Genomic DNA, 16,164 nt, shown 5'->3' with positions numbered 1-16,164 from the left:
TCCCTCCCCTATTTCCCCCCTACTAACCCCAGTGTGTAGTGCTCCCCTCCCTGTGTCCATGTGTTCTCATTGTTCAACACCCGCCTATGAGTGAGAACATGCAGTGTTGAATTTTCTGCTCTTGTGTCAGTTTGCTGAGAATGATGGTTTCCAGGTTCATCCATGTGCCTACAAAGGACATGAACTCATCGTTTTTGATGGCTGCATAATATTCCATGGTGTATATATGCCACATTTTCCCTGTCCAGCCTATCATCGATGGGCATTTGGGTTGGTTCCAGGTCTTTGCTATTGTAAACAGTGCTGCAGTGAACATTCGTGTGCACGTATCCTTATAATAGAACAATTTATAATCCTTTGGGTATATACCCAGTAATGGGATTGCTCGGTCAAATGGAATTTCTATTTCTAGGTCCTTGAGGAATCGCCACACTGTCTTTCACAATGGTTGAACTAATTTACACTCCCACCAACAGTGTAAAACTGTTCCTGTTTCTCCACATCCTCTCCAGCATCTGTTGTCTCTAGATTTTTTAATGATCGCCATTCTAACTGGTGTGAGATGGTATCTCAATGTAGTTTTGATTTGCATTTCTCTGATGACCAGTGATGATAAGCATTTTTTCATATGTTTGTTGGCCTCATGTATGTCATCCTTTGTAAAGTATCTGTTCATATCCTTTGCCCACTTTTGAATGGGCTTGTTTGTTTTTTTCTTGTAAATCTGTTTTAGTCGTTTGTAAATTCTGGATATCAGCCCTTTGTCAGATGGGTAAACTGCAAAAATTTTTTCCCATTCTGTTGGTTGCCGATTCACTCTAATGACTGTTTCTTTTGCCGTGCAGAAGCTGTGAAGTTTGATTAAGTCCCATTTGTCTATTTTGGCTTTTGTTGCCAATGCTTTTGGTGTTTTGGTCATGAAGTCCTTTTCTATGCCTATGTCCTGAATGGTTTTGCCTAGATTTTCTTCTAGAGTTTTTATGGTGTTAGGTCTTATGTTTAAGTCTTTAATCCATCTGGAGTTAATTTTAGTGTAAGGTGTCAGGAAGGGGTCCAGTTTCTGCTTTCTGCACATGGCTAGCCAGTTTTCCCAACACCAGTTATTAAACAGGGAATCCTTTCCCCATGGCTTGTTTTTGTCAGGTTTGTCAAAGATCGGATAGTTGTAGATATGTTGCGTTGCCTCCGAGGCCTCTGTTCTGTTCCATTGGTCTATATCTGTTTTGGTACCAGTACCATGCTGTTTTGATGACTGTAGCCTTGGAGTATAGTTTGAAGTCAGGTAGTGTGATGCCTCCCGCTTTGTTCTTTTTGCTTGGAATTGACTTGGCTATGGGCTCTCTTTTGGTTCTATATGAAGTTTAAGGTGTTTTTTTCTAGTTCTGTGAAAAAGATCATTGGTAGCTTCATGGAGATAGAGTTGAATCTGTAAATTACTTTGGGCAGTATGGCCATTTTCACGATATTGATTATTCCTAACCATGAACATGGAATGTTTCTCCATCTGTTTGTGTCCTCTCTTATTTTGTTGAGCAGTGGTTTGTAGTTCCTCTTGAAGAGGTCCTTTACATTTCTTGTTAGTTGTATTCCTAGGTATTTTATTCTCATTGTAGCAATAGTGAATGGCAGTTCGTTCTTGATTTGGCTCTCTTTAAGTGTGTTATTGGTGTATAGGAATGCATGTGATTTTTGGACATTGATTTTGTATCCTGAGACTTTGCTCAAGTTGCTTATCAGTTTCAGGAGATTTTGGGCTGAGATGATGGGGTCTTCTAGGTATACAATCATGTCGTCTGCAAATAGAGACGATTCGACTTCTCCTTTCCTCCTTTCCTAATTGAATACCCTTTATTTCTTTTTCTTGCCTGATTGCTCTGGCTAGAACGTCCAGTACTATATTGAATAGGAGTGGTGAGAGAGGGCATCCTTGTCTAGTGCCAGATTTCAAAGGGAATGGGTTCCAGTTTTTGCCCATTCAGTATGATATTGGCTGTTGGTTTGTGGTAAATAGCTTTTATTATTTTGAGATACGTTCCACTAATACCTAGTTTATTGAGGGTTTTTGGCATAAAGGGCTGTTGAATTTTGTCAAAGGCCTTCTCTGCATCAATTGAGATAATCATGTGGTTTTTGTCTTTGGTTCTGTTTATGTGGTGAATTACGTTTATAGACTTGCATATGTTGAACCAGCCTTGCATCCCTGGGAATAATCTTGCTTGATCATGGTGGATAAGCTTTTTGATGTGCTGTTGCAATCGGCTTGTCAGTATTTTATTGAAGATTTTTGCATCTATGTTCATCATGGATATTGGCCTGAAGTTTTCTTTTCTTGTTGAGTCTCTGCCAGATTTTGGTATCAGGATGATGTTGGTCTCATAAAATGATTTGGGAAGGATTCCCTCTTTTTGGATTATTTGGAATAGTTTCAGAAGGAATGGTACCAGCTCCTCTTTGTATGTCTGGTAGAATTTGGCTGTGAACCTGTCTGGACCTTGGCTTTTTTGGGGTGGTAGGCTCTTAATTGATGCCTCAACTTCAGCCCTTGTTATTGGTCTATTCAGGGTTTCATCTTCTTCCTGGTTTAGGCTTGGGAGGAGGCAAGTGTCCAGGAATTTATCCATTTCTTCCAGGTTTACTAACTTATATGCATAGAGTTGTTTGTAATAATCTCTGATGATGGTTTGAATTTCTGTGGAATCTGTGGTGATATCCCCTTTATCGTTTTTTATTGCATCAATTTGGTTATTCTCTATTTTCCTTTTTATTAATCTCGCTAGTGGTCTATTTTGTTGATCTTTTCGAAAAGCAGCTCCTGGATTTATTGGTTTTTTGAAGGTTTTTTTCTGTGTCTATCTCCTTCAGTTCTGCTTTGGTCTTAGTTATTTTTTGTCTTCTGCTAGGTATTGAGTATTTTTTATCTTGCTCCTCTAGCTCTTTCAATTTTGATGGTAGGGTGTCAATTTTTGATCTCTCCTTCCTTCTCATGTGGGCACTTATTGCTATATATTTTCCTCTAGAGACTGCTTTAAATGTGTCCCAGAGATTCTGGTATGTTGTGTCTTCATTCTCGTTGGTTTTGAAGAACATCTTTATTTCTGCCTTCATTTCCTTGTTTATGCAGTCAACATTCAAGAGCCAATTGTTCAGTTACCATGAAGCTGTGCGGTTCTGGGTTAGTTTTTGAATTCTGAGCTCTATCTTGATTGCACTATGATCTGAGAGACTGTTTGTTATGATTTCCATTCTTTTGCATTTGCTGAGGAGTGATTTACTTCCAATTATGTGGTCAATTTTAGGGTAGGTGTGATGTGGTGCTGAGAAGAATGCATATTCTGTGGATTTGGGGTGGAGAGTTGTGTAAATGTCTATTAGGTTTGCTTGGTCCAGGTCTGAGTTCAAGTCCTGGATATCCTTGTTAATTTTCTGTCTGGTTGATCTGTCTAATATTGACAATGGGGTGTTAAAGTCTCCCACTATTATTGCGTGGGAGTCCGAGTCTCTTTGTAAGTCATTAAGAACTTGCCTTATGTATCTGGGTGCTCCTGTATTGGGTGCGTATATATTTAGGATCGTTAGTTTTTCTTGTTGCATTGATCCTCTTACCACTATGTAATGTCCTTCTTTGTCTCTTTTGATCCTTGTTGCTTTAAAGTCTAATTTATCAGAGATGAGAATTGCAACTCCTGCTTTTTTTTGCTCTCCATTTGCTTGGCAAATCTTCCTCCATCCCTTTATTTTGAGCCTTTGTGTATCCTTGCATATGAGATGGGTTTCCTGGATACAGCACACCGATGGATTTTGGCTTTTTATCCAGTTTGTCAGTCTGTGTCTTTTGATTGAGGCATTTAGTCAATTTACAGTTAGGGTTAATATTGTTATGTGTGAATTTGATACTGCCATTTTGATGCTAGCTGGCTGTTTTGCCCTTTAGTTGATGGAGATTCTTCATTGTGTTGATGCTCTTTACCATTTGGTATGTTTTCGGAGTGGCTGGTGCTGGTTGTTCCTTTCTATGTATGAGCCTCTTTCTGGAGCTCTTGTAAAACAGGCCTGGTGGTGGTGAAATCTCTGAGTACTTGCTTTTTCGCAAAGGATTTTATTTTTCCTTCACTTATGAAGCTTAGTTTGGCTGGATATGCAATTCTGGGTTGAAAGTTCTTTTCCTTAAGGATGTTGAATATTGGCCCCCACTCTCTTCTGCCTTGTAGGTTTTCTGTTGAGAGATCTGTTGTGAGTCTGATGGGCTTCCCTTTATGGGTAACCCGACCTTTTTCTCTGGCTGCCCTTACTATTTTCTTCTTCATTTCAACCCTGGTGAATCTGAGGATTATGTGCCTTGGGGTTGCTCTTCTTGACGAATATCTTTGTGGTGTTCTCTGTATTTCCTGGACTTGAATATTGACCTGTCTTGCTAGCTTGGGGAAGTTTTCCTGGGTAATGTCCTGAAGAGTATTTTCCAGCTTGGATTCATTCTCTCTGTCACATTCAGTTTCACCTATCAAACGTAGATAAGGTCTTTTCACATAGTCCCACATTTCTTGGAGACTTTGTTCATTCCTTTTTACCCTTTTTTCTCTAATCTTGCCTTCTCGTTTTATTTCATTGAGTTGATCTTCGACCTCTGATATCCTTTCTTCTGCTTGGTCAATTCGGCTGTTGAAACTTGTGTATGCTTCACGAAGTTCTCGTTTTGTGTTTTTCAGCTCCATCAATTCACTTATATTGCTCTCTACTTTGTCCATTCTCGTTAGCATTTCGTCAAATCTTTTTTCAACGTTCTTAGTTTCTTTGCATTGGGTTAGAACATGTTATTTAAGTTCACAGAAGTTTCTCACTACCCACCTTCTGAAGTCTGATTCTGTCATTTCATCACACTCGTTCTCCATCCAACCTTGTTCCCTTGCTGGTGAGGAGTTGTGTTCCCTTATAGGAGGAGAGGTGTTTTGGTTTTTGGTGTTTTCATCCTTTTTGCACTGGTTTCTTCCCATCTTTGTGGATTTATCCACCTGTCGGCTTTGTAGTTGCCGACTTTCACATTGGGTCTAAGTGGATGTCCAGGTTGTTGATGATGAAGTTATTTCTGTTTCTTAGTTTTCCTTCTAACAGTCTGGCCCTCTGTTGTGGGACTGCTGAGGTACCCTCAAGGCCCCGCTTGCCTGGGGATCACCTGCAGCAGCTGCAGAACAGTAAGGGTTGCTACAGTTTCTTCTTCTGCTATCTTTGTCCCAGAAGGATACCCGTCAAATGTCAGTCTGATCTCTCCTTTATGAGGTGACTCTTTGGATATACAGGGGTTAGGGAGTTGCTTGAGGAGACAGTCTGTCCTTTATAGGAGCTCAAGTGCTGAGCTGTGAGCTCCATTGTTCATTCAGAGCTGCCAGGCAGGTATGTTTAGATCTGCTGCAGCAGAACTCATAAACCCCTTTTTTTCCCCAAGTGCTCTGTCCCAGGGAGTTAGGGCTTTATTTATGAGTTTCCGTTGTGCTGCTGCCTTTTTTTCAGGGCTGCCCTGCCTAGCAAGGAGGCAGGCTGCCTCAGCAGTGGTGGACTACCTCCATAGTGGTGGAGTGACTCGGTAGTGGCAGACGCCCCTTCCCCCAGAGCTGGACCCTCCCGCGTTCAACTGTGCTTGCTGTGAAACTCTGAACCCAGAGCGTTTCCAGTTGCATTTTTTTTTTTTTTTTTTTTTTTTTTTTGTGGTGGTGGGAGCAGCCGAGCCTTATCACCGGGCTCCCTGCCTCTGAGCCTTTTGTTCAGTGGAATGGTCGACCCACTCCCCGGTGTTCCAGTCGCCTGTTGAAAAGGCGACAGGATCTGTGTGATTTCCAGTGGCGACTCACTGTGCCTTCTGTAACAGCGGCGCTGAGATTTGTGGGGCTTTTTTTTCCTGGGAATCTCCTGGTCTGGCTCCCTGTTTCAGTCCCCTTTTTAATCAGATGAATGGGCGACTGTGCCTTCCTGGGGCTCCAATCTCCAGCTAAAAGGTCACCCGGATCAGTGTTTTTTTGTACGGAGAACCACTGTGCTGGGCTGCTGGCAAAGCAGCCCCACCGGCCAGAATAGCCATGCTGGCGACCCGTGGGGCTCCTCTGCCTGGGAATCTCCTGGTCTGTGGGCAATATAAATCCTTCTGGAAATGCAGTGTCCACTCACCCTCTGTGCTTTCACTGGGAGCTGCAATCCTGAGCTGTTTCTAAACGGCCATCTTCGATTTTTCTTTCCCTTTGTTTCATTTCTTTCAACAGAGTCTTGCTCTGTCGCCCAGGATTAAGTGCAATGGCATGATCTCGGCTCATTGCAAATTCAGCCTCCCAGGTTCAAGCTATTCTCATACCTCAGCCTCCTGAGTAGCTGGGACTATAGGCATGCACAGCCATGCTGGGCTTATATTTGTATTTTTAGCATAGACAAGTTTTCACCATGTCAGCCAGGCTGGTCTTGAACTCTTGGCCTCAAGTGATCTGCCTGCCTTGGCCTCCCAAAGTGGTGGGATTGCAGGCGTAAGCCACTGCACCAGCCTTGTGTTTTTTTCTTTTAAACGGGATAGCTCTAACAAAATGCTTTGTGTCATTTTTTTGTCACGTAATAGAATGTCTAGTCTGTGGTTCAAGGCTTATTATTCCTAATAATTAGATTCTGAACTAAGCTTTCTCTTAATTTATTACCTTTGTCTTCTACCATGGTAGTAAATTTTCTGGTTATTTCAATCACAACACTGCTTTCTGAATTTTCTTCAACCACATTTTTATGTCTAAAAAGAGAAAAATTGCTTGGTTAAACTGCAGAAGAGACTTGTCATCAAGAGGCTGTACATATGGACAAGTAGTAAGGAGCCATATAACATGTTAATTGCCTCTGTGATGCTAGAAAGTAGCCCTGACCCTTGACCCCTGCCTTATAGAGGTTGGCTCTTTGAGTTTAGGATACATAAATCCCAAGGGGGACATTCTTCCAGTAACCGATCAAGGACTTCAGTTACTAAATTTCCCAAGGGAGAAATGTGGACAGCTAAAATTGAAAGCCTTACTGAGAAGATAGAGACCATTGTTCATGACAAGTAGCTTTGAAGAGATTAGTTGTGTTGTAGTGGCAGAACTGATACTGCTAGAATTATAGAAGTTATCTGGCATTGGGGAGGGAAGTGATCAAAATGGATGTTTATTATGGCAGAAAGTAAAAGGCAGATTCCCAGTTGAATTGAGAAAGCTGTTTGGTCAGCTCAGGCTTTCCCTGGCTGGGGCTTTGCATCTTCTGGTTTAGGCCTCCCTAAAGGTAACCAGTGTCCTGTAGTATTCCTTAGAAGTAGAAGATATTAGCCGGGCGCGGTGGCTCACGCCTGTAATCCCAGCACTTTGGGAGGCCGAGGCGGGTGGATCACGAGGTCAAGAGATCGAGACCATCCTGGTCAACACGGTGAAACCCCGTCTCTACTAAAAATACAAAAAATCAGCTGGGCATGGTGGCGCATGCCTGTAATCCCAGCTACTCAGGAGGCTGAGGCAGGAGAATTGCCTGAACCCAGGAGGCGGAGGTTGCGGTGAGCCGAGATCGCGCCGTTGCACTCCAGCCTGGGTAACATGAGTGAAACGCTGTCTCAAAAAAAAAAAAAAAAAAAAAAGAAGTAGAAGATATTGTTAATAGCTCTTTGGTGTTTTACTCTTGAAACTGTCTGATGATGCTATAGTGAGATCATCTCAACTCAATGTTGCTTTGGTTCTTTGACAAAGACATTTTAGTGAGGGATTGAGCAGGCAGGTAATATTTTACTTAGATCAGTGTTTACTCCCAAAGGCAGTAGCACCTTCTTTCCTAGGATTGGTATGTATCTTCTTATGTTTTATTTGGCTACTTAGTATAATTTTTTGCTTAAGTGGAGAGAGGAGCATTAGGGGACTTAGGCTTCAAAATTACATAGAAAATTATGCTGCCTGGCATGGTGAGCACAATGAGAATAGAAAAACAAAAAATCCTGGCTGGGTGCAGTGACCCACGCCTGTAATTCCAGCACTTTGGGAGGCCTAGTCCGGCGGATCACAAGGTCAGGAGTTGGAGGCCAGCCCGGACAACATGGTAAAACCCTGTCTCTACTGAAAATAAAAAAAATTAGCCAGGCGTGGTGGCATGCGCCTGTAATCCCAGCTACTCTGGAGGCTGAGGCAGGAGAATTGCTTGAACTCAGGAGGTGGAGGTTGTGGTGAGCGGAGATAAAGCCACTGCACTCCAGCCTGAGCGACAGAGCAAGACTCTGTCTCAAAAAAAAAAAAAAAAAAAAAAAAAATCCCACAAGAGAGGACTGGTGAAACTATGTATGTTCTAGACTGACTTGCTTTTTTAAAGCATTGTTCTTTAATTTTATTATTGTGATCAAGATGGTCATGCAAAACATTCCATAGGTTCTTTCTTAACTTTTACCCTAAGCTCCATTTCTTTCTTGCTTAGCAGTTCTTCCTGTTGCCAAGGTTGAGATGACCTACTTTTGATAGCAATTCCCAAATTGCCTTCAGGTATTTACATGGGGAGCAAGAGGTTCAGTGGGGTCTGTCAAGTATTGCATGAGGGCACATTACCGTGCATGTGTCTCCTTGTTTTTATTCCATATCTTGTTTCCCTCTGAACATCTCTATGTTGCAGGTTCTCACCAGAAAATACAGAACTTCTTACAACTTTAGAATTACTCTACTTATAGGTAATAAAAACTCTTGATTCATTAATGCGTTGATGTTAGAAATGCTTTTGGGTTTGTGTGTATGGTGGTTTTCCTGCATTTTGGTATTTATTTTACTAAAGGTCAAATATAGTACATGAACTACACTCTATTTGATTTTCTTTGCTAAAGGAATTAATTTTCCACATTTAAATTAGAAACAATTATATTTTAGCCTAGTGCAACTATAATTCTTATCTAGGCTGGGCATGGTGCCTCATGCCTGTAATCTTAGCACCGTGGGAGGCTGAGACTGGCAAATCACTTGATTCCAGGAGTAGAAGACCAGACTGGGCAACATAGTGAGATCCTGTCTCTACAAAAAATACAAAAATTAGCCAGGCATGGTGTTGTGCATCTGTAGCCCCAGCTACTTGGGAGGCTGAGGTGGGAGGATTGCTTGAACTCGGGAGGTAGAGGTTGCAGTGAGCTGAGATTGAGCCACTGTACTCCAGCCTGGGTGACAGAGTCAGACCCTATCTCAAAAAAGTTCTTATGCAACCCAGGAAAGAGCATATATGAGAAATAACTCTGGTCTTGGGGGTTGCTATTTTGTTGTGAAAAGAGAAACTGATACAAGTGAGCAGTTCTTAGGGCTTTGGGGCAAAGCCATTTCTGTTGATCTTTCTTCCCAGCCAAGGTCTTATTGGAAAGAGAGAAGGCAAAGCATCCTTTATTTAGAATAAGAAGTCTTCAGTCCCTCCACATTCCTGAATGTGAATGGGATTCTTTTAGCTCCATTGATTCTCTTGCTGAGGATCCAGTGCCCAGATATCCAAGGGGCCTTTCCCCCATCTCCAACATACACATTTGCCAATTTTCTTGTTCAGCTGATTTTGCCTCCAGCCCTGCCTCTGTGATGGCCTTTATGTCTATTTTGTGGTTTTTTTTTTTTTTTTTTTTTGAGGTGGAGTTTCACCCTTGTTTCCCAGGCTGGAGTGTTATGGTGCGTTCTGGGGTCACTGAAACCTCTGTCTCCCGGGTTCAAGCGATTCTTCTGCCTCAGCCTCCCGAGTAGCTAGGATTATAGGTGCCCGTCACCATGCTCAGCTAATTTTTGTGTTTTTATTAGAGATGGGCTTTCACCATGTTGTCCAGGCTGGTCTTGAACTCCTGACCTCAAGTGATGTGCCCGCCTCGGCCTCCCAAAGTGCTGTGATTACAGGTGAGAGACACTGTATCCAGCCTCGTTTTTCTTTAAAAGGAATCAGGAGCTTAACCCTGGGTCTTCCTGGGCTTTGGGTTGGGAGGCTGGCCCCACAGTAGATGAGGCTACCCAGCTCATTTTCTGCCAAGAGACATTAAATATAGAACAGTACTAGTGCTTCTATCAAATGGATACTTTGACTTTATCAGGGGGATAAATTAACATAGATAGAAGGAAAACCATGACTGTAGGGATTTTTAGTTTATTTTCTGGGAACTGTAGCTGCCTTTTTTTTTTTTTCCCCCCCAAGAGAATAAAAAAAGCCAGGATATTTCTGTTCAGGGTGTGGTTGGCCAGACTTTTTAACTGCCATCTTTTTCTCATGTAAATTGTCTTATTTGCTTTTTTTCCCAAGCTCAGCATTTACTGGAAGGTATTTGAACATCTTGGCAATGCACTGATTTATGATCCTACCAACTATAAGGTATTGCAGGCTGTGAAGGCTCTGGCCTTCTTAAGAGATGACCCCACTGCTCCTAGAGATGATCTGACCCTGGAAAGCAAAGGAATAGCTTCTTCAGTTTGAATACCTGAAAAATAGAAAAAATATAAATAAAAGGTAGTTGTTCTTATTTGAAAATATTGTCAAACATGCTCTATCTTCTAAAACTGCGTATTTGTTACAATAGACATGCATGTAACCCCTGCAGAGAGCAAAATCATAGTGCTAGTAAAGCTTATGTGTTACTTAGGAAATTAGCAATGCCTCCACAACTATTGTCAAAAATAATTCTGCTGGGCATGGTGACTTATGCCTGTGATCCTAAGACTTTGGAACGCTGAGGCAAGAGGATCACTTGAGGCCAGGAGTTCAAGATCAGGCTGGGCAACCTAGACCCCCATCTCTGCAAACAAAATTATTACCCAGTCATGGTGGCACACACCTGTAGTCCTTGCTACTCGGAGGGTGGAAGAGGGAGGATCACTTGAGTCCAGGAGTTTGAGGCTACAGTGGGCTATGATGGCACCACTGCACTCCAGCCTAGGTGACAGAGTGAGACCCTATCTCTAAAAAATAATAATAATTATGTTGAAATGACCTCTAGAGTCCTAAGGATCTGTTACTACAACGTTTGTCTAGATGTGACTTTGGGAATGAGAAGGAATAGCATCAAATTGATGAATATCATTGAGGAGATGTAGTAAGACAAGCTGTATATTGAAGGATACAAACTGAATTCCGATTTAGGAAGTCATAATAGCCTGTCAGCTCCTCACCTTGATACCTTTCCTTAGGGAAATGAAAGGGCTGGGCTGGTGAAGCCTACAGCTGACTCACCTTCTGTTGTAGGAAGAAATGTACCTTAAATATCCATGTATGGGTGTATTTTAGGTGTCTAGAACACTTGGTGTACCAAATAGAGGCTGCAGAGAACAGATTAAGTTTTTACTTAAAGGGCCCTGGTATTCACTCTGAAATACTGACTTTCCTGGCTAGAAGTAGGAAACAAATTAGATGGGTAAAGCAAGTAATATTTTATCTTTTTTTGTGCTCTGCAAACAGAGCCACAGTATAGGGTGCAAGGACATTCCTCAGGAACATTTGTCCCAGTAGCTTGGCTATATTGTTTATGTCCCTGGAAGAAATTTTTTAGTCCCATCTGTGCTGCTGGGCCTGCTGAATGTCTATAGACTCAGGAAGGCTGCCTCACTGCTATAGCGTTTTGGGAATGACTGATTTACTTTCTATGTGCCATGTTTTCAGGCCATCTTGGCAGCAGGCAGCATGATGCAGACCCATGGGGACTTTGATGTTGCTGTTGCCCTCACCAGATACAGAGTTGTGGCTTGTGCTGTTCCAGAAAGTCCTCTAGTCTGAAATAACATTGGAATGTGTTTCTTCGGCAAGAAGAAATATGTGGCAGCCAGTATCCCCTCATGTTCTTTGTTTGCATACATACATGTGGTTATTGGGTCTTCTTAGCTTGCCCCACTCCCTCATTGACTGCTGCTTCTCTCTCATAGGCCATCAGCTGCCTGAAATGAGGCAACTTCTTGGCACCCTTCGATTGGAAGATTCTGTATAATGTGGGCCTTGTCCATTTGACCATGCAGCAGTATGCATCAGCTTTTCATTTTCTCAGTGCGGCCACCAACTTCAAGCCAAAGATGGGGGAGCTCTATATGCTTTTGGCAGGTAAGAAACATTTATGTGGAAAACTCTCTCTGCCATTTGTAATGAGGGAAAAATGGATTCAAATCATAGGAGATCACTGGATGTCTTATAGGAGCCATTTTCTTGGAGATCCTATAGGAATCTGGATTACTCTTCTGGAGCTTAAAGAAATAACAAATGATGACAAAGGAACTTGATTGTTTCTAACTTGATGGAGTTCCACTCAAAGACCAACAGGTTAAATAAAGATAATCCCTCGTTCACCTTTTACCAATTTTTTCCCCTTGCTGTGACAATTCATTTATATATATATTGAGTCCAACTAAGTTCCAGACAGCAAGTGTTAAGAGCTTGGGTTTTAGGTGGGGAACCTGCTTCTCCTGTTTACTATATGTACCTAGGCCTAGTGTGAGGATTGCATGATTAAACACTCAATAAATAATAGTGATTTTGTTGAAACACTGATTTTTGAAAACTTGGTTTTATTGTGGTTATATAACTGGTCTATTATTATCAATATTGTTATTATAATTGGGAAGTCAAGCTACCTTATGTTGAAACCCTTACCTCTTCTGAGCATGTTGTGTAGAATGCCATTCTCTTCCTGAAACTCAATTTTATACCATGCAAATACTAAAATTGATCATGAAAATAAGTTAGAATTAAAAACTTTAAAAATTATACAAAGCCATTTAATTTTAAATTACTGACTAAATAGTCTTCCTGTGAAATATTTTCTCCTATACATTTACTTACCAAATGTAAGACCCAAAGCAGATTTCCATGTCCTCATTTGGCAGTGGTCTTCCAGTGGCTTTTTGTTCATTACTGTGGGGTTCTTATTTATAAGCGAAAGCTTGTGAAAGCAGTAGAGGCATGGTTATTTGAGAGTTGCCTGCATACAGAAATAACTTTTTTTTTTTTTCTTTTTCCCCATTTATTTATTTTATTGCATTTTAGGTTTTGGGGTACATGTGAAGAACATGCAAAATTGTTGCATAGGAACACACGTGGCAGTGTGATTTGCTGCCTTCCTCCCCATGACCTACATCTGGCGTTTCTCCCCATGCTATCTCTCCCCAGCTTCCCACCCCCCACCGTGCCTCCCCTATTTCCCCCCAACTGACCCCAGTGTGTAGTGCTCCCCTCCCTGTGTCCACGTATTCTCATTGTTCAACACCCGCCTATGAGTGAGAACATGCGGTGTTTGATCTTCTGCTCTTCTGTCAGTTTGCTGAGAATGATGGTTTCCAGGTTCATCCATGTCCCTACAAAGGACCCAAACTCATCGTTTTTGATGGCTGCATAATATTCCATGGTGTATATGTGCCACATTTTCCCTATCCAGTCTATCGTAGATGGGCATTTGGGTTGGTTCCAGCTCTTTGCTATTGTAAACAGTGCTGCAATGAACATTCGTGTGCACATGTCCTTATAGTAGAACGATTTGTAATCCTTTGGATATATACCCAGTAATGGGATTGCTGGGCCAAATGGAATTTCTATTTCTAGGTCCTTGAGGAATCGCCACACTGTCTTCCACAATTGTTGAATTAATATACACTCCGACCAACAGTGCAAAAGTGTTCCTATTTCTCCACATCCTCTCCAGCATCTGTTGTCTCCAGATTTTTTAATGATCGCCATTCTAACTGGCGTGAGATGGTATCTCAATGTTGTTTTGATTTGCATTTCTCTGATGACCAGTGATGATGAGCATTTTTTCATATGTTTGTTGGCCTCACGTATGTCTTCTTTTGTAAAGTGTCTGTTCATATCCTTTGCCCACTTTTGAATGGGCTTGTTAGTTGTTTTCTTGTAAATCTGTTTTAGTTCTTTGTAAATTTTGGATATCAGCCCTTTGTCAGATGAGTAAACTGCAAAAATTTTTTCCCAATCTGTTGGTTGCCGATTCACTCTAATGATTGTTTCTTTTGCCGTGCAGAAGCTGTGGAGTTTGATTAGGTCCTATTTGTCTATTTTGGCTTTTGTTGTCAATGCTTTTGGTGTTTTGGTCATGAAGTCCTTGCCTACACCTACGTCCTGAATGGTTTTGCCTAGATTTTCTTCTAGGGTTTTGATGGTGTTAGGTCTTATGTTTAAGTCTTTAATCCATCTGGAGTTAATTTTAGTGTAAGGTGTCAGGAAGGGGTCCAGTGTCTGCTTTCTGCACATGGCTAGCCAGTTTTCCCAACACCATTTATTGAACAGGGAATCCTTTCCCCATTGCTTGTTTTTGTCTGGTTTGTCAAAGACCAGATGGTTGTAGATATGTTGTGTTGCCTCCGAGACCTCTGTTCTGTTCCATTGGTCTATATCTCTGTTTTGGTACCAGTACCATGCTGTTTTGATTACTGTAGCCTTGTAGTATAGTTTGAAGTCTGGTAGTGTGATGCCCCCCGCTTTGTTCTTTTTGCTTACAATTGACTTGGCTATGCGGGCTCTCTTTTGGTTCCATATGAAGTTTAAGGTGGTTTTTTCCAGTTCTGCAAAGAAGGTCATTGGTAGCTTGATGGGGATAGCATTGAATCTGTAAATTACTTTCGGCAGTATGGCCATTTTCACGATATTGATTCTTCCTAACCATGAACATGGAATGTTTCTCCATCTGTTTGTGTCCTCTCTTATTTCGTTGAGCAGTGGCTTGTAGTTCTCCTTGAAGAGGTCCTTTACATTCCTTGTTAGTTGTATTCCTAGGTATTTTATTCTCTGTGGCAATTGTGAATGGAAGTTTGTTCTTGATTTGGCTCTCTTTGAGTCTGTTATTGGTGTATAGGAATGCATGTGATTTTTGCACATTGATTTTGTATCCTGAGACTTTGCTGAACTTGCTTATCAGTTTCAGGAGGTTTGGGGCTGAGACGATGGGGTCTTCTATATATACAATCATGTCGTCTGCAAATAGAGACAATTTGACTTCCTCCTTTCCTATTTGAATGCCCTTTATTTCTTTTTCTTGCCTGATTGCTCTGGGTAGAACTTCTAATAGTATATTGAATAGCAGTGGTGAGAGAGGGCATCCTTGTCTGGTGCCACATTTCAAGGGGAATGCTTCCAGTTTTTGCCCATTCAGTATGATATTGGCTGTTGGTTTGTCATAAATAGCTTTTATTATTTTAAGATACGTTCCATCGATACCTAGCTTATTGAGTGTTTTTAGCATAAAGGGCTGTTGAATTTTGTCAAAGGCCTTCTCTGCATCAATTGAGATAATCATGTGGTTTTTGTCTTTGGTTCTGTTTATGTGGTGAATTACGTTTATAGACTTGCGTATGTTGAACCAGCCTTGCATCCCCGGGAATAATCTTGCTTGATCATGGTGGATAAACTTTTTGATGTGCTGTTGCAATCGGCTTGTCAGTATTTTATTGAAGATTTTTGCATCTATGTTCATCATGGATATTGGCCTGAAGTTTTCTTTTCTTGTTGAGTCTCTGCCGGGTTTTGGAACCAGGATGATGTTGGTGTCATAAAATGATTTGGGAAAAATTCCCTCTTTTTGTATTGTTTGGAATAGTTTCAGAAGAAATGGTACCAGCTCCTCTTTGTATGCCTGGTAGAACTCCGCTGTGAATCCATCTGGACCTGGGCTTTTTTTGGGTGGTAAGCTCTTAATTGCTGCCTCAACTTCAGACCTTGTTATGGGTCTTTTCAGGGTTTGGGCTTCTTCCTGGTTTAGGCTTGGCAGGAGGCAAGTGTCCAGGAATTTATCCATTTCTTCCAGGTTTATTAGTTTGTGTGCATAGAGTTGTTTGTAATAATCTCTGATGATGTTTTGAATTTCTGTGGAATCTGTCGTGATATCCCCTTTATCGTTTTTTATTGCATCAATTTGGTTATTCTCTTCTTTTTTATTAATCTGGCTAGGGGTCTGTCTATTTTGTTGATCTTTTCAAAAAACCAGCTCCTGGATTTATTGATTTTTTGAAGGGTTTTTTGTGTCTCTATCTCCTTCAGTTCTGCTCTGATCTTAGCTATTTCCTGTCTTCTGCTAGACTTTGAGTTTTTTTAATCTTGCTCCTCTAGCTCTTTTAGTTTTGACGATAGGGTGTCAATTTTTGATCTCTCCTTGCTTCTCATGTGGGCACTTATTGCTATATATTTTCCTCTAGAGACTGCTTTAAATGTGTCCCAGAG

The 16,164-nt window shown here is 41.4% G+C and overlaps 1 long non-coding RNA gene across 6 annotated transcripts in view; it reads left to right on the top strand.

The window, feature by feature from the left end:
• Window positions 1-12,945, top strand: part of LOC116535003 — a 17,966-nt gene extending 5,021 nt beyond the window's left edge. Inside the window, exons 2-4 of one of the 6 annotated variants that reach the window (XR_004261994.1) lie at window positions 8,632-8,686; window positions 10,272-10,470; window positions 11,877-12,945. This is a non-coding gene — a long non-coding RNA (uncharacterized LOC116535003). Of the gene's footprint in view, window positions 1-8,266; window positions 8,687-9,808; window positions 9,870-10,266; window positions 10,471-11,876 lie in introns of those variants that run through there. The other 5 variants (XR_004261991.1, XR_004261993.1, XR_004261990.1 and 2 more) reach the window with 5 other exon arrangements.
• Window positions 12,946-16,164: the final 3,219 nt, after the last annotated feature.

This window comes from Sapajus apella, unplaced genomic scaffold (genome assembly GCF_009761245.1).
Source record: "Sapajus apella isolate SASKATOON/1434 unplaced genomic scaffold, GSC_monkey_1.0 scaffold91, whole genome shotgun sequence".
Lineage (NCBI taxonomy): Eukaryota > Metazoa > Chordata > Mammalia > Primates > Cebidae > Sapajus > Sapajus apella.
This window is presented reverse-complemented; position numbering and strand designations above follow the sequence as displayed.